The sequence below is a fragment of the Pseudorca crassidens genome, chromosome Y (genome assembly GCF_039906515.1).
Source record: "Pseudorca crassidens isolate mPseCra1 chromosome Y, mPseCra1.hap1, whole genome shotgun sequence".
Taxonomy (NCBI): Eukaryota; Metazoa; Chordata; class Mammalia; order Artiodactyla; family Delphinidae; genus Pseudorca; species Pseudorca crassidens.
The window spans coordinates 16,326,156-16,345,793 of NC_090318.1; the positions used below are offsets into that span (position 1 = coordinate 16,326,156).

A 19,638-nucleotide genomic window follows, 5' to 3' on the forward strand; every position below is an offset into this window, starting at 1 on the left:
GCATTTTCTCTGTGCTTCTTCTTAGCAGCTGTGCCAGCATAGAAATGCCCCAGACAGGTGCTTTTGAATAACACTGAATAACATACTCCTCTCCACCCTCTATCCCCAGCTCAAACAGATTTCCATTTGGAAGTGTTTCCCTGATAGAGAGCTGGGGGATTTTTGTTGTTTTAAATCCCATCTTAGCCAAATGCAGCTTCTATGGCCGTGCAGTGGCCTCTTACATTTGCCACTTCTCTGTTTTACTTCTCCATGCTCTGCCTTGCATGTGATTGCTTTTATAAGATCATAGTAAGGAAGTAAAATCGAGACCAATGAAGAAAAGTTCTGTGCTGCCTGTGGAGGACCCCTTTTTGAGTGTTCATTGTTCATGCTGGAAAAGACAAATGGTCTGTGTTAGAGGCTGTGGTGGAGCAGATGGTGGGCTTGATTTTGCAACTTCTGATCAATTAAGACTGTCAGGAGCATATCCCACATGAACGAAAAGTTAAGTCCTGTTGCCTTATGTTTATCTTTGTATATCCTTAAGTTTTGTGTCCCCATGATGAAGTGATATACTATATCTTCCTCAATTAAAATTTAGAACTCAGTCATTCGTATGTTTTTTCATGTATTCATTCCTTTATTAATAAAACATATTTACTGAACACCTGCTACTTACCTGGCACTATTGTAGGCCCTAGAATAAATTCCTGACGTCGTGGGAGCATCATAAACTGTATGACATAATATGTTTATATGTTTCCTTTGTCATTAAGAAAACTGCCCTATTTTATTGGCAGTCTTACTCAGGGTAGTCAGAGGTAGATTGCAAATGTTGATATCCCTTTTCAAGAAACTGTCAAAATGCTGCCACCAGCTTCTTTTAAAACAGAGCTACAAGTAAACTAATTTTTTCTTCCTATGATCACTGAGTTGTCAAACTTTGGTTGAAAACTCCTTAAATAAATATTCTTCTGTTGTGGGAATAAGTAATAATCAATATTCCTCTCTTTGCTTATGTCACCATTTCCTCCGATTTGTATTGTTTGAAAGTATTTCTTAAAATTAGAGTTCTTAAAACAGAGTGGAAATATATTTTAAAATTCCTTTTAAGTTTTGGAGAACTATAAATGTATAAAAATAGTAAAATAAATCCCTATGGTCCTCTGACCAAATTTCAACATGGATCAGTCATGGCCAAATTTGTTTCTCTTACACTTCCATTCACTTCTCCTCATATTTGGAAGCAAATCCCACACACAATATCATTTTGTCTGTAAATATTTCAGCTGCCATCCTATAGTAATCCAGGGTTTTCCAAAAGTCTCCTCATTAAAATAAACTCATGGTTGAAAAGCTCGTTAGGAATAAAAAAAGGCATTGATTTCACCTTTTCACTGATTTCTGTGTTAGGAAGAACCTTGGATGAAGACCAAAGTAACATATTTCTTATTTTAAATCAAACTATCATAGCGTTCTATTGACCTTACTTTATTTTATCTTACTTTATTATTTTTTAAATTTTATATATCCTGAATCTTTCATCCCTGTGAGATTTCCTTTGTCTCACTCTTGGGCTGCAGGCCAGAGGCCTGCAAGCCCTAGGCCTGCAAACCCTGCACTTGCCCAGCTTTAAGACCAAAGAAAGAGCCTGGGGTCAGCAAGGTAGACATCAGTGGTTTAATGGCTGGGGGCGGGGCTTACACATCTAAGCAAGGTCCTGGAGCAACACCCCATTATGTGCAGCTCACAGCAGGCAGGACTCCTGGGGTAGGGGGGAAGGTTACCAGTTATAGGTGGAATTGACACCAGGTTGGCTCATTAGTTACCAGGGAAACTAGTAGAGGGGCACACCCCTCACTGCCCCTTTGTTAAGCTATCCTGGTAAAGGTGTTCTGATCTAAAGCTACAGCAATCACTAGCTGGGGCAGGGGCAGGTATGTAGGACAAAGTCAATCATGTGAGTAGGGTGTAGGCGAAGCAGGCACTGGTCCAGCAGGGGATGTACAGAGAGCAAGAGGACAGCCATCTGGGGGATCTGATCATGCAGATGGGATAATAATTAGGTGGTGGTTTCAGTTGGCTTTGCTTTTACACTTTATATCGGTTTTCTTTGCTGTGTGAGATAGTACACGAAGTGAGGAAGTTAACTGTGGGTACAAAGGGAATCCTGCACTTGGTAACTCATATGCTTGTACCGTTCAATACCCAGGTTGTCTCATCAAGGTGAACGACACAGTACTGATTGATTTAGGGACTGGCAAGATACCCAACTTTATCAAATTGGACACAGGTAAGTATTTGTTTCCTTTCTTCCCTCCCAACCTTCTCTCTCTTTCTTCCTTTTTCCTGTTGCTCCTTCTATTTTACTTGTACCCTACCTTGATTAGATAGAACTGCAATGTGGAAGTCAGAGAGATAAGTGACGGTTGCTTCTGGCAGAGATGTTCTCCTTGAGTCCCATTCTCATCCCAGTCCACACATTTAGGACGAGAAGTTGCCAGACGGTCTCTTGAACTTGACGCTAAACAGTTGTGAGACTTCCCTTTGGGCTGCATCCATCAGCCCAGTCTCTGCAGGTTAGCTATATAAACTACAGTTGGCCACGAGAGGGAAACTTTGTGTTTCGACTCTGATGACTTTAGGTGAGTTCCTTGAGGTAAAGGGCTAAAGGTGTCCGAATAACCTTAACCTAGTGTTGATGAAATGTTTCTCTGCAGAGTTGTTTCCCCTCTCCACTCCTCAGATTCCTCTGACAGAGGTTCACATCCAGTGTTAGCTGGTATCTGATGTGCTAATGAAGTACAATATTTTCCCCAACTGGTTTTAACAAAAATACCACAAAATATAGAAAGACTGAAAAAATAGGACAAGGACAAATAACCGATGGCAGCTTATTTTCTGCCTACCTGCAAATGATTGTTAACATCTTGTTCTATTGCTTTTATATTCTTTCTTTCTTTTCCTGTGCCTGTGTTCCCTTCCCCACGTGGATCCAAGGACCAGCCAATGTTCTCACACACAGTTTTCTGTAGTGTCTCTTTGGGACTCTTTTAACCTGAGTTTGCCTCCCTGTTTTGAATTTTAAAGAGTACAGGCTTCCTGTCTAATTCAGTACTCCACAGTCTGGGATTGTTCAAGTATTATTTCACCATAAGGACTTTGCACCTGTGCTACCTGCACTCCTGATTATTTACTACTCACCTGGAAATTGTAGACCAGAATACTTCGTTGATGTCAAAGTTCTTTTCCTTAAGTGAAAACATTGCGAGTGGATATTAGTGTTGGGGGTCACGCTTATGACACCTAAACCTGTTGCTTGATTTCAACATGACAACAAAAGAGATAACCAGACATGATGTGCCTCCCAGTGGCAGTGCACGATACCTCTCGTGAGGAATTCTTGTCAAAAAGGAGAACAGACTCAAACGTGGATGAAAAGAGAGAGGAGAGCATAAATTGGAAGAGACTAAGAAACCTAGCAGTCTGATGCAGTTGCTTGCCTTTTAGAGAGGAGTACCAGAATATTTCAGGTTCAAATGATCTGTGGCTGGGCATTTGTTTCAGAATGACCCAGTGCAGGACTGCTTAGGTAAAGATGAATCAAGGCTGGCCGTGGGTTAGAAAATGTTGAAGCTGGGGGTGCGTACATGGGGACTCGTTATTCTTATTTTCTCAACTTTTGCAATCCTTTGAAAATAATTTTTGAAGTTGAATTGTATGTCCTATTTCCAATTAAAGTAAACGTTATTTATTAAATTAAATTTCCAGTTAAAATTTAACTTTACAGATTTTCCCCCCAACTTAACTTTGTTTTACATATATCTGTATCTCTTTCTCTTGTGATGAAACTCCTGGTATTAATTAAGTTACTTAGTTTTATAAACAGTACACATAAAATAACATGAAAATTGCAAAGCCAGTTTTCCTAGGGACAAGAAATCCACTGAGTGGAGACAAAGGTGTTTTTGTAGTTCTTTTTGACCCTGGAATTATATTCCTGGTATTACTAACGTGGTATTGGTAGATTACGAGCAGTGGCAGTGTTAGATTGTCATCCTCAATACCACACCCTGATATCTGATACCACTTGCAAGTTTGTGGGTGGGAGGGTTCCCCAAACCACACCCGGATTTAATAACACTTTAGAACAACTTGCAATACCCACTGAAGGCTGTTACGCTCACGGTTACAATTTATTATAGGGAAAGGATACCGATTAAAGTCAGCCAAGGGAAGAGGTGCAGTAGGGCAGGGTCTAGGAAAGCTACACACACAAACCTTCCAATTGTCTTCTCCCAGTGAAGTCATGGATATTGCTAAGTATTCCTGGCTGTGACATGTGACAGCAGACATGAAGTTTGGTCAACCAGACAGACCCACCCAAGCCTTAGTGTCCAGAGTTTTTATTGGGGCTCAGCCATGTGGCTGACCACCCCTGTGGCTGATCCTAGCCTCTGGTCCCTTCAGTGGTAGAGCTAATACCCAATGGCCCCAAGTCCCTACCATATATCACACTGTTAGACTGTCAAGTGTAGCCGGAAGCCCCCAGGTCACCAGAAACACTGTTACCAGGCTGGATGTTCTAAGAGCTAAGAGGTCACCTCTTGGGGCTGAGGAAGGCAAAGACTAGAAGTCACTTTACTTCTCAGCATTTTCTCTATGCTTGGTTAACAGCGTGCTGTTGGATAGGCTTGTTTGCTTCTGTTTGCAGTATGAGGTTGTGTTCCTCTTTTTTTTCCCTGTTCATCCACATCCTTTGAATATGTAAGACCAATTTGATTGGATCAGAAGTGAAGAAAACAGTATGGAAAAGTATAATCAAAAAAGTTTCAGGACTTCTCTGATGGCACAGTGGTTAAAAATCTGCTTGCCGATGCAGGGTACACGGGTTTGATCCCTGGGCTGGGAAGATGCCACATGCCCTGGAGTAACTAAGCCCATGTGCCACAACTACTGAAGCCTGTGTGCTCTAGGGCCAATGTGTCATAACTTCTGAGCTGGTGTGCTGCAACTACTGAAGCCTGCGGGCCTAGAGCCCATGCTCCGCAACAAGAGAAGCCACTGCAATGAGAAGCCCGTGCACCACAACGAAGAGTAGCCCCCACTCGCCACAACTAGAGAAAGCCTGTGCGCAGCAACAAAGATCCAATTAAATTTATTATTAATTTAATAAATTAAATTTATTTAATTTTAATAATAAAATAAAATTTTAAAATAGGTTTCATCTAAGGAAGTGGGTTCTTGATCCTGATCTGCCATTCTTTCAACCAAACTGTATTTCCAGTAATTTCTTTCATGATAGTAGAAACAAGTTCAAAGCTCATGCTTGACCCACTAGAAGGTTGGCATGGTGGAGACAGTCTTGGTGCTTAATTAAATATAGTGTCCAGGAATGTTGGGTGTGATATTCTTTATATGTCCTTTTATATTTGTCAGTTTTTGCAGTATCTACTTGAAGCTTGTTAGAACACACAAATTTAAAATACAGTATCTCCCTGGTAGTTCACCTCTTATAGCATCCTTTTGTTTAGCATTCATGCAGCATATCAGTTTCTTTCCAGATATTTGATATCTGTAGATCATAGGTAAACCTGATAAACCTGACCTGTATTTTATTTTTTGATGCTGGCTTTTTGTGTGGCCCATTTAAGGTTTGAGATATATATTTATATGTGTGTGTATATATATATATATATACACACACACACACATATATATATATATCACTTTTTATGGTGCTTTCTGCTTGTCCTGCCTCTTCTGTGTACAGCTATTTCCCCCACTCCCTTTCCCTTTCATAGCTTTCCTGGATTGATTATTTTGTAATGTTCCAACTTTTTAAAAAAATTTTTATATTCCTCTTTTGGTATTGTGGTAAAATACACATAAAGCATATTTATTTTAACCATTTATAAATATACAGTTCAGTGGCATTAAATACAGTCACAGTGTTGTGTAACCATCACCACTGTCTATAACCAAAACTTTTTTCTTTTTTACATCTTTATTGGAGTATAATTGCTTTACAGTGGTGTGTTAGTTTCTGCTTTATAACAAAGTGAATTAGTTATACATATACATATGTTCCCATATCTCTTTCCTCTTGCGTCTCCCTCCCTCCCACCCTCCCTATCCCACCCCTCCAGGTGGTCACAAAGCACCGAGCTGATCTCCCTGTGCTATGTGGCTGCTTCCCACTAGCTATCTACATTATGTTTGGTAGTGTGTATATGTCCATGCCTCTCTCTCACTTTGTCACAGCTTACACTTCCCCCTCCCCATATCCTCAAATCCATTCTCTAATAGGTCTGTGTCTTTATTCCTGTCGTACCCCTAGGTTCTTCACGACACTTTTCTTCTTAAATTCCATATATATGTGTTAGCATACGGTATTTGTCTTTCTCTTTCTGACTTACTTCACTCTGTAGGACAGACTCTAGGTCTATCCACCTCATTACAAATAGCTCAATTTCATTTCTTTTTATGGCTGAGTAATATTCCATTGTGTATATGTGCCACATCTTCTTTATACATTCATCTGATGATGGACACTTAGCTTGTTTCCATCTCCGGGCTATTGTAAATAGAGCTGCAATGAACATTTTGGTACATGACTCTTTTTGAATTATGGTTTTCTCAGGGTATATGCCCAGTAGTGGGATTGCCGGGTCATACGGTAGTTATGTTTCCTCAATGATTTTAAATGTTAGCCATTTCTGATACTGCTATTTAAAAGGTAACTGTAGAAATTGTAGCATGCATATTGAAACCACCAAAGTTCAAAATTGTTTCTCCTCTTCTGGGTAAATAGGTCTTGAGAATACCACACCCCTCTCCTCTTTAACTTCTTGGAGCTTGAATGGTTTCTGGCCATGTTCTGGAAGATTAGGTTTTCCTTCCTCTCTCCTCTCTTTTCTGGGACTTGGATTTAACCTGTGTTAGGTCTTTCCCCATTAGTCAGGTTCATCCATACTTCTGTTTTTCACCTTTTTGTCTTTCCGTGGTGAGTTTAGAGCAACTTTTTCTCATCATCCACCATTTTTCTAATTTGCTCTTCAACTGAATGTAAATACATTCTTTAAACCCATTCTATTTGGTTTTTAATTTCAGCTACTGCATTTTTCATTCCTAAAAGTTCTTCTTGATTGTTTTTCAAATCTGCTTGGTCGCTTTGCCAAGATTGTCTTTTATCCTTGTAGATACTTTCAGTGAAGTTCCAAATTCTGAAGTCTGTTTGAGCCTGACTTCTGTGGGTGCTGGTTCTTTATCATGCTGTCTTAGTTCCATCTGTGCTGGACAGTGTATGCAAAATATAATTAGTAAGAATATTAAGAGGCCTAGGACAATGGCTTCCTTCTTAGATAATGTGCATTCTGATCTCTCTGGTCTCTGGGGTGTCTGTCAGCCTGAAATCCCCTTGATCAAGGCTTGCGATTCCCTGTGCTGACCAGGCAGTGTGAAATTCATTTGTTTTTAAGTTCTAAGGAAGATGGGATTGTTTTCAGCTCAGCTGTTTGTGAGGCTATGGCCCTTTGGGGCCCAGCTAGTTGTGGGCAGGGTCTCCTATTAGACTGAACTTTACCCTGAGACTTAACTTTGGGCTTTGATTTCTATTCCTGTTTCCTTAAGAGGTCATCAAAAAGAAAGCTGATAGGGCTTCCCTGGTGGCGCAGTGGTTGAGAGTCTGCCTGCCGATGCAGAGGATGCGGGTTAATGCCCCGGTCCGGGAGGGCCCCGCATGCCACGGAGCAGCTAGGCCTGTGGGCCATGGACACTGGGCCTGTGCATCCGGAGCCTGTGCTCCGCAGCGGGAGGGGCCACAGCAGTGAGAGGCCCGCGTGCCGCAAAAAAAGAAAGAAAAAGAAAAAAAAGAAAGCTGATAGCCTTTATGAAAGAAGGAAAAGTTAATTACCTTGCTCTGAGTTCTTTTTGCTCCTGGTTTTGAGTCTGGAATTTCCTTTCTGTCTTCTCACCCCTTAGGTCCTTTTAGGAGGATTGGTAAGTTTTTTTCTTTTTTTTTCTTTTTGGCCACACTGCTTGGCAGGATCTTAGTTCTTCCACCAGGGATTAAACCTGTGCCTATAGGTCCAGAAAGTGTGAAAGTGTTGGTTCCTAAGCACTAGACCACCAGGGACCTCCCTCATAAGAAATGTTTTCATACATTGCTTGTAGTTTTTTTCAAAAGCAGGAAGTTTGATGCAAAAAAGCCTTGCCCACTATAACCAGAAATTGGAAGCTGGAGGATATTTTAACTGATGAGTCCCTGTGTACTCATTCTCTGTAGATGTGCTGTCCCTTTCATTCTCGTTGTGTTTGGTGTATGAGGAAGGACTTTGAGGTCAGAGGATGTACAGCAGTTCAAAGGGTGTTGGGTGCTCTAGTTTATTTAGCAAAACTAAAGAAGTTTGCAGGCCAAACTTTATACATGCAGACTGCTAGCAGGACCACTTTAGGTCTTGTTGAGGTAGATGCCCATGGTGGTATTGTGATCAGGATTAAGAATGGTCTCTACATACAGTCTGTTTTCCTGAGGGAATAGAGAGAAGAGCACACTGTGAAGTAAGAGTGTTGCCAGCCAGATCAGTAAACAAAGGATTTTGTGGCCGTCAAGCCATCAGCGACTGCAGCTGTCCCTGAAGGTGAACCCAGAAGGAACTCAAGATAAAAACAGGAAGCCCACCATCAAGCCCTTAGCCACTACAGCCGCCCGCAGTGGTGCACCCAGAGGGGACTCAGGATGGGAAAGAACATTATTCTGACCTTAGATAGCTAAGGTGCATATCAAACGAATGCTTTCATTGAACCTAGGCTGTTGTATCTTCCCATACGTAGAAAAGTGCTAAATTCATTCACGAGAGATGTCTGGTTTTCTTTAATTAACTGTAATCTTTTGACATTCTAAACTACCTGCTCTTTGTTACAAAACTCCTATACATCCAAAGTTTTCTGGGAAAGGCCAGAGAAAGAAAATCATTATCTTCCTCTTGTTTGGAGACACAAAACATGTAACATGGTCTTTTAATCAAGGATCCTTCAGACAGAGGCTGAAATTCATTTTATTCAATCATAGATCTCAAGACTGAGTCCCCAGTGAATGTGTGACCCCACAATGGAGATCTAATGGAGGTTTCTGGGGCAGTTGGTACATCTCTAGGAGACACATCTTGAATTTCAGAAGAAATATGTGCCATCTCAAATAAAATTTTCTTCAGCTACTTTTCTCACCTTGTTTTTCAACCCTGCAAGTTCACATGCTGCTTTGGCAGACCTACACAGATAAACCGTCTAGACCATCACAGTGGTTCTCAACCTGAGTAGCTGTGACACCACAAGATGACTGGTCTCCTAGCAATTAAAGTGTAACATTCAGCCAGTGTTCACTTCCCTATGAAATTTATCCAGTTAAAGTAAGATATGGGCTGCTTACTTAAACAGTAACTTAAGAAAATGAGATCTGCAAAATCTCATTCCTAAAGAGTCTTAAACACATCACATAAATAAATCCATTTTGTTTCTGAAATAAAAGTGATTTCTCTCCCTTCTACACACATACTCTTAGCGCCAGTAGTGTTACCAAGCCACACTTCGGTCTGCTCGCCTGTGTGCAGTAAAGCCAATCTACTTACACCCGGTTGTGGTGAAGGTAAGTGTAGCCTTTATTGCAGGTGCCAAGCAAGGAGTCCAGGCAGCTAGTGCTCAAAAGGCCTGAACTCCCTGCAGGCTTTCAGGGAAAGGTTTTTAAAGACAGGGTGAAGGGGGTGGGTTGTGGGTTGCATGATCAGCTCATAGACATTCTTCTGATTGGTTGGTGGTGAGGTCATTGTGAGTCAGCGTCATCAACCTTCTGGTTCCAACCAGTCTGCAGTCTATGTGCTTGTGGGCAGCATGAAGTTAACTTCTCCCACCTGGTGGGGGTTTCAGTATCTGCAAAACAGCTCTAAGGGCATGGCTCAGAATATGATCTATAGCCCTGGAGAAGGAACTAAACGTCCTTCACTTTGTTTAATGGCTAAACTATTATTATTTCTGTTTTGCTTCACTGTTTTCCTCTCTTTCTGCATATTCTGACTTCTCTAAATTTGCTCTTTGGAACTTGGGGGAAGTCTAGGAGGGTAAAGTTTTTCTACAGACAAGGGCAGGCAGAGGACATTGTGGGGAGTGTCTGTTCCAGGAAGCCTCCATAGTTACAATGCCCCCCTTTTTTTTGATACCCCTCAGTCTTGAGGGACAGGTAGAGAAAAAGAAAGGGAATAAAGTTTTGGATAGAGAGGTTAATTATAAACATGGCAGAAGAACTCAGTTTTAGTTTCCATTTCTGTTTCAATTTTCCTGAACTCTTTGAGGGAATGGGGCAACAACAACTTTGGCTACCACCTAATGAAATGGAGCATAGACCTGCCTAATTTGGGAATGGACACAGAGCTGGAAATACTGTTGAGTTTCAAGTTTAGCATCGATATTTTGTAGTATGAAAACGTTACTTCTCTCTTTGATTGTTTTGTTACAGCACCTGGACACACATTTGAAAATTAGCCAACATATTACAATGAGGATAATGATCAAAAAGAGTCCTCTACTTTTAGATGCAACCAGAAAAAATAAGCTTTGGAGTGTTTCCTCTTTAAATATATTCAGTAACCAAGTAAGCTTTTAAATTATTCTATATTTGGGTTTTTCATTTTTCCAGGGTTTTTATACATAATAGGAGCTATTGGCCACTAGTATCTCTCTCTGTGTCACTCTCTCTCTCTCTTCTTTTTTTGCCAAAATGTAATTTAAAGCAATTTTATTAGCTCATAGTATTCTGGCTGAATAATCTAGCGCCTTTTGCTGGGAGGCTCTATCTTGAGTTGGCTCATTTGCCACTACTATTTCTAAAGTAGGAGATGGGTTTCACAGTTATGAAGAGACCTTGAGACCAGAAGGTTGCAGCTGGCAGCTGCTAACAGATACTGTTTTGAGAAAGGCTGGTAGTGTCCTTACATTTGATAAAGTTTAGGAAACTCAGGTTCTCAGTAGTATAAGAACATGTCTGAACTCACATCAACAGTGGGCACCCAGCTCCATTTTGGAGGCTTGAACCACAGTTACTCCATTCTGATTTTTAAGTGTATCTTCCATTAATGGCTAAAGCCAATGCACAGTGCATGTTTTATAGGCCACAAACAGGATATTTCAGTTAGCTTAAATTTCATATTCAATCATGTATAAGCCAGAGTCACATTACCTCAATATGTGAACAATTCCTCCATCATTTCCCCCTTTTGATTGCAAATCTTTCAGGAAAAAGCATTGATGATCAAAATATCTGTCCGTCGTTGCTGGGTTGTTTCAGCTGCCTGCCCCAGGTCCAGATCATGTCCCTTGGTGCTAGGCCTCCTTCATATTGGCCTAGTTATCCACATTGGGGGAAAACTAATCAGATATCACAGACGTGTTCAGAAGTGTGTTAATGGGGAAACATTTTATAGGGTATACATTTTATCAGTCATACCCAGTTGTCACATAAGCACTGTACCCGTGCTTCCAGCAATAAATTTAAAGCAAGCAGTGTTACACATCATGAGCAGTTATACTCTGTGAAAACTCCATTAGAGAATTATTTTCCTATTTTAAACACTGAGGGTAACAAAATTAAGTAGAACAATAACTTTCAAAGTTGATAGGGAGACAAATATTTGGTAAACAGTACAGTTGAATTCATAGGATGGGTCTTACAGGCCTGGTCCAGTTTCTTGTGTCAGCTGCCTACCATTGCTGTTGTCTTCTTCTCATGGTATGAATGTTGTTGGGAGTCAGCAGTCCTTTCTATTGACCAGTCCAATGCAAAGGCCCTTCTTAAGTGGGAAATATGAATTTAAGGTTAATTCCCTTCAGTTTCTTTGTGCATGAGGTACTTAAGAATACTCAATAAGGGTTATTTCAGCTAGGTTGGAGATAGTCCTTTAAATTATGCTTTTTTTAGTATGTGGGGTGTGTGATCAGCTCGTGGACATTCTTCTGATTGGCTGGTGGTGAGGTAATTGGGAGTTGGCATCATCAACCTGGTTCTAACTGGTCTGGGGTCTACGTGCTTGTGGGCAGCATGAAGTTAACTTCTCCCACCTGGTGGAGGTTTCAGTACCTGCAAAACAGCTCACAGGACATGGGTCAGAACATTATCTATAGCCGTGGAGGAGGAACTAAATGTCCTTCACTTTGTTTAATGGCTAAGCTATTATTATTTCTGTCTTGCTTTACTGTTTTCCTTTGTTTCCATATTATTCTCACTTCTCTGATTAAATTTGCTCTTTGGAACTTGGGGAAGGTCTAGGAGGTGAAAGTTTTCTAGAGACAAGAGGCAGGCAGGGGACACTGAGGGGCGGGGGGAGGGTTGTCTGTTCCAGGAAGACCCCATAGGGTTCCGCTTGGTTAGAGTAGCATATGGCCTGGTAAATGGACGATGCAAAAAATGAGTAAAGCAAAACAAATGATAAATAGCTCTGTCAGTTTGGAACTGAAATATGTGCAGAACTTGTATACAAAAAAAGCATAGCCATGAAGACAGAAATCAGGTTAATTGCTGCCAGGACCTGGAAGAGGAGCGATTGGGAGTACTATTTAAAGGGCATATACTATTTATAGGGTGATGAAAATGTTTGAGAACTAGAGAGGTGATGGGTGCACAACATTCGGAAGATACTATATGTCATTGAATTGTATACTTCAAAATAGTTATTTTTATATTGTGTTTTTTAATTCAGTTTTTAAAGTTGAGTTGGATCTGTTATCACTGATTTCACAATATAAAGTTATTAATCTGTATATTCTATATAAGTAGTCTATACATTAACAATATTAAAAACATTTTCATATTAGTGTAATAAACATGATTTTATTTAGCATGTCTGTAAATGTCTGATACATACTCATGAAGTATAAGATTTTAAGAGAAAGTAGTAGGTTTACCATGAAGTAGATCCTAAACAGTGGGAGATAACAAGTAAAAAGACAGTGTTATAAGTAGAGTAAATTTGTATATGTGTCTAAGAAGAAAATTACTTTTGCTGCAAGAGCCAAAGGATTTTTATTAAAAGATTGTGTGCGGGGAATCGGGAAGATGGTGGAAGAGTAAGACGCGCAGATCACCTTCCGCCCCACATACATCAGAAATACATCTACACGTGGAACAACTCCTACAGAACACCTACTGAACGCTGGCAGAAGACCTCAGGCCTCCCAAAAGGCAAGAAACTCCCCGCATAACTGGGTAGGGCAAAACAAAAAAGAAAAAACAGAGACAAAAGAATAGGGACGAGACCTGCACCAGTGGGAGGGAGCTGTGAAAGAGGAATGTTTCCACACACTAGGAAGCCCCCTCGTGGGCGGAGACGGCGGGTGACGGAGTAGGGAAGCTTTGGAGCTGCGGAGGAGAGTACAGCAACAGGGGTGCAGAGGGCAAAGCGGAGAGATTCCCGCACAGAGGATCAGTGCCGACCAGCACTCACCAGCCCAAGAGGCTTGTCTGCTCACCCGCAGGGGTGGGCGGGGGCTGGGAGCTGAGGCTCAGGCTTCGGTCGGAGCGCAGGGAGAGCACTGAAGTTGGCGGCGTGAACACGCCCTGAAGGGGCTAGTGCTCCCGGCTAGCCGGGAGCCGTCTGGAGCTGCCGAAGAGGCAAGAAACTTTTTCTTCCCTCTTTGTTTCCTGGTGTACGAGGAGAGGGGATTAACAATGCCGCTTAAAGGAGCTCCAGAGACGGGCACAAGCTGCGGCTAAAAGCGCAGACCCCAGAGATGGGCATGAGATGCTAAGGCTGCTGCTGCTGCCACGAAGAAGCCTGTGTGTGAGCACAGGTCACTCTCCACACCTCCCCTCCCGGGAGCCTGTGCAGCCCGCCACTGACAGTGTCCCAGGATCCAGGGACAAGTACCCCGGGAGAACGCACGGCGCACCACAGTCTGGTGCAAAGTTCCACTGGCCTCTGCCGCCGCAGGCTTGCCCCACAGCCGTGCCCCTCTCTCCCCGCGGCCTGAGTGAACCAGAGCCCCCGAAGCAGCTACTACTTTAACCCCGTCCGGTCTGAGGGAAGAACAGACGCTCTCAGGCTACCTACACGCAAAGGCGAGGCCAAATCCAAAGCTGAAACCCGGGAACTGTGCGAAAAAAGAAGAGAAAGGGAAATGTCTCCCAGCAGCCTCAGGAGCAGCAGATTAAAGCTCCACACAATCAACTTGATGTACCCTGCACCTGTGCAATACCTGAATAGACAACGAATCATCCCAAACAAGGTGGATTTTGAGAGCAAGATTTATGATTTTTCCCCCTTTTCCTGTTTTTGTGAGTGTGTATGTGTATACTTCTTTTTGAGATTTTGTCTGTATAACTTTGCTTTCACCATTTGTCCTAGGGCTCTATCCATCTGTTTTTTTCTTAAAAAATTTTTTTTCTTAATTATTTTTTATTTTAATAACTTTATATATTTTATCTTACTTTTTAATTTTATCCTCTTTCTTTCTCCCTTCCTTTTTCCTTCTTTCCTTCCTTCCTTCCTTTCTTTCTCTCTTTCTGACTCTCTTTTTTTCAGTCTACCTGAAAAAGAATTCAGAATAATGATAGTAAAGATGATCCAAAATCTTAGAAATAGAATAGAGAAAATGCAAGAAACATTTCAGAAGAACCTAGAAGAACTAAAGATGAAACAAGCAATGATGAACAACACAATAAATGACATTAAAAATACTCTACAAGGGATCAATTGCAGAATAACTGAGACAGAAGAATGGATAAGTGACCTGGAAGATAAAATAGTGGAATTCACTACTGTGGAACAGAATAAAGAAAAAAAATGAAAAGAACTGAGGACAGTCTCAGAGACTTCTGGGAAAACATTAAATAAACCAACATTCTAATCATAGGGGTTCCAGAAGAAGAAGAGAAACAGAAAGGGGCTGAGGAAATATTTGAAGAAATTATAGTTCAAAACTTCCCGAATATGGGAAAGGAAATACTTATTCAACTCCAGGAAGCACAGAGTCCCATACAGGATAAATTCAAGGAGAAATATGAGAAAACACATATTAATCAAACTCTCAAAAATTAAATACAAAGAAAACATATTAAAAGCAGCAAGGGAAAAACAACAAATAACACTCAAGGGAATCACCATAAGGTTAACAGCTGATCTTTCAGCAGAATCTCTGCAAGCCTGAAGGGACTGGCAGGACATATTTAAAGTGATGAAGGAGAAAAAACTACAACCAAGATTACTCTACATGCAAGGGTCTCATTCATATTTGATGGAGAAATTAAAACCTTTACAGAGAAGCAAAAGCTGAGAGAGTTCAGCGCCACCAAACCAGCTTCACAACAAATGCTGAAGGATCTTCTCAAGTCAAGAAACACAAGAGAAGGAAAGACCTATAATAAACCCAAAACAATTAAGAAAATGGGAATAGGAACATACATATCAATAATAACCTTAAATGTAAATTGATTAAATGCTCCCACCAAAAGACACAGATTAGCTGAATGGATACAAAAACAAGACCCATATATTTATTGTTTACAGGAGACACACTTCAGACCTCGAGACACATACAGACTGAAAGTGAGGGGATGGAAAAAGATATTCCATGCAAATGGAAACCGAAAGAAAGCTGGAGTAGCAATTGTCATATCAGACAAAATAGACTTTAAAATAAAGACTATTAGAAGAGACAAAAAAGGACACTACATAATGATCAAGGGATTGATCCAAGAAGAAAATATAACAATTGTAAATATTTATGCACCCAACATAAGAGCACCTCAATACATAAGGTGAATACTAACAGCCATAAAAGGAAAAATCGCCAGTAACACATTCATAGTAGGGGACTTTAACACCCCAATTTCACCAATGGACAGGTCATCCAAAATGAAAATAAATAAGGAAACACAAGCTTTAAATGATACATTAAACAAGAGGGACTTATTTAATATTTATAGGACACTCCATCCAAAAACAACAGAATACACATTTTTCTCAAGTGCTCATGAAACATTCTCCAGGATAGATCATATCTTGGGTCACAAATCAAGCTTCGGTGAATTTAAGAAAATTGAAATTGTATCAAGTATCTTTTCCGACCACAACGCTATGAGACTAGATATCAATTACAGGAAATGATCTGTAAAAAATGCAAACCCATGGAGGCTAAAAATACACTACTTAATAACGAAATGATCACTGAAGAAATCAAAGAGGAAATCCAAAAACACCTAGAAACAAATGACAATGGAGACACAATGACCCAAAACCCATGGGATGCAGCAAAAGCAGTTCTAAGAGGGAAGTTTATAGCAATACAATCCTACCTTAAGAAACAGGAAACATCTCAAATAAACAACTTAATCTTGCACCTAAAGCAATTGGAGAAAGAAGAATAAGAAAACCCCCAAAGTTAGCAGAAGGAAAGAAATCATAATGATCAGATCAGAAATAAATGAAAAAGAAAGGAAGGAAACAATAGCAAAGATCAATAAAACTAAAAGCTCGTTCTTTGAGAAGATAAAAAAATTGATAAACCATTAGCCAGAGTCATCAAGAAAAAAAAGGGAGAAGACTCAAATCAATAGAATTAGAAATGAAAAAGGGGAAGTGACAACTGACACTGCAGAAATACAAAAGATCATGAGAGATTACTACATGCAACTCTATGCCAATAAAATGGACAACGTGGAAGAAATGGACAAATTCTTAGAAATGCACAACCTGCCAAGACTGAATCAGGAAGAAATAGAAAATATGAACAGACCAATCACAAGCACTGAAATTGAAACTGTGATTAAAAATCTTCCAACAAACAAAAGCCCAGGACCAGATGGCTTCACAGGCGAATTCTCTCAAACATTTAGAGAAGAGCTAACACCTATCCTTCTCAAACTTTCCCAAAATGTAGCAGAGGGAGGAACACTCCCAATCTCATTCTATGAGGCCACCATCACCCTGATACCAAAACTAGACAAGGATGTCACAAAGATTTCACTGATGAACATAGATGCAAAAATGTTCAAAAAAATGCTAGTAAACTAAATGCAACAGCACATTAAAAGGATCATACACCATGATCAAGTGGGATTTATTCCAGGAATGTAAGGATTCTTTAATATATGCAAATCACTCAATGTGATACACCCTATTAACAAATTGAAGGAGAAAAACCATAACGTCATCTTAATAGATGCAGAGAAAGATTTTGACAAAATTCAACACTGATTTATGATAAAAATCCTCCAGAAAGTAGGCATGGAGGGAACTTTCCTCAACATAATAGAGGCCATATATGACAAACCCACAGCCAACATCATCCTCAATGGTGAAAAAATGAAAGCATTTCCACTAAGATCAGGAACAAGACAAGGTTGCCCACTCTCACCACTCTTATTCAATATAGTTTTGGAAGTTTTAGCCACAGCAATCAGAGAAGAAAAGGAAATAAAAGGATTCCAAATCGGAAAAGAAGAAATTAAGCTGTCACTGTTTGCAGATGACATGATACAATACATAGAGAATCCTAAAGATGCTATGAGATAACTACTAGAGCTAATCAATGAATTTGGTAAAGTAGCAGGATACAAAATTAATGCACAGAAATCTCTAGCATTCCTATACACTAATGATGAAAAATCTGAAAGTGAAATCAAGAAAAAACTCCCATTTACCATTGCAACAAAAAGAATAAAATATATAGGATAAACCTACCTAAGGAGACAAAAGACCTGTATGCAGAAAACTATAAGACACTGATGAAAGAAATTAAAGATAATACAAATAGATGGAGAGATAAAACGTGTTCTTGGATTGGAAGAATCAACGTTGTGAAAATGACTACTACCCACACAATCTGCAGATTCAATGCAATACCTATCAAACTACCACTGGCATTTTTTACAGAACTAGAGCAAAAATTTCACAATTTGTATGGAAACACCAAAGACCCCGAATACCCAAAGCAATCCTGAGAAAGAAAAACGGACCTGGAGGAACCAGGCTCCTTGACTTCAGACTATACTACAAAGCTACAGTAATCAAGACAGTGTGGTACTCGTACAAAAACAGAAAGATAGATCAATGAAACGGATAGAAAGCCCAGACATAAACCCACGCACATATGGTCACCTTATCTTTGATAAAGGAGGCAGGAATGTACAGTGGAGAAAGGACAGCCTCTTCAATAAGTGGTGCTGGGAAAACTGGACAGCTACATGTAAAAGTATGAGATTAGATCACTCCCTAACAGCATACACAAAAATAAGCTCAAAATGGATTAAAAACCTAGATGTAAGCCAGAAACTATCAAACTCTTGGAGGAAAACATAGGCAGAACACTCTATGACAAATCACAGCAAGTTCCTTTTTGACCCACCTCCTAGAGAAATGGAAATAAAACGAAAATAAACAAATGGGACCTAATTAAACTTCAAAGTCTTTTTCACAGCAAAGGAAACCAGAAAGAAGACCAAAAGACAACACTCAGAATGGGAGAAATATTTTCTAATGAAGCAACTGACAAAGGATTAATCTCCAAAATTTACAAGCAGTTCATGCAGCATAATAAGAACAAAACAAACAACCCAATCCAAAAATGGGCAGAAGACCTAAATAGACATTTCTCCAAAGAAGATATACAGAGTGCCGACAAACACATGAAAGAATGATCAACATCATTAATCATTAGAGAAATGCAAATCAAATCTACAATGAGATATCATCTCACACCAGTCAGAATGGCTATCATCAAAAAATCTAGAAACAATAAATGCTGAGATGATGTGGAGAAAAGGGAACACTCTTGCACTGCTGGTGGGAATGTGAATTGGTAGCCAGGAGATGGAAACAACCAAAGTGTCCATCATCTGATGAATGGATAAAGAAGATGTGGCACATATATACAATGGAATATTACTCAGCCATAAAAAGAAACGAAATTGAGCTATTTGTAAGGAGGTGGATAGACCTAGAGTCTGTCATACAGAGTGAAGTCAGAAAGAGAAAGACAAGTACCATATGCTAACACTTATATATGGAATTTAAGGAAAAAATGTCATGAAGAACCTAGGGATAAGATAGGAATAAAGACACAGACCTACTGGAGAATGTACTTGAGGATATGGGGAGGGGGAAGTGTAAGCTGTGACAAAGTGAGAGAGTGGCATGGACATATATACAGTACCAAACGTAAAATAGATAGCTAGTGGGAAGCAGCGACATAGCACAGGGTGACCATCTTGGTGCTTTATGACCACCTAGAAGGGTGGGATAATATGGGTGGGAGGCAGGGAGATGCAAGAGAGAAGAGATATGGGAACATATGTATATGTATAACTGATTCACTTTGTTATAAAGCAGAAACTAACACACCATTGTAAAGCAATTATGCTCCAATAAAGATGTAAAAAAAATAAGTAAATAATTAAAAAATAATAATAATGTTGTACACTTTAAACTTATACAGTGCAGTTTGTCAATTATGTCTCAGTAAAACTGGGAGAAAAAACTTTGAAACATTTAAGAGAATTTTGTGACCACTGGTATAAGATTGATTTATCGCTATTAGATTTACAAGAGTTATGTAAGTACTTATAAAATTTCACTGCCAAATGTTAGATATATTACATTTGTAATTGTAGTT

General features: G+C 39.9%; 1 protein-coding gene across 1 annotated transcript in view; it reads left to right on the plus strand.

Moving 5' to 3' along the window:
- LOC137217886 (protein WWC3-like) overlaps nt 1-4,598 on the plus strand; it is a 173,190-nt gene extending 168,592 nt beyond the window's left edge. The window contains 1 exon segment of the mRNA XM_067724886.1: nt 2,195-4,598. The gene's annotated coding sequence lies outside the window, so the exon portion shown is untranslated.
- The last annotated feature ends 15,040 nt before the right edge of the window (nt 4,599-19,638 follow it).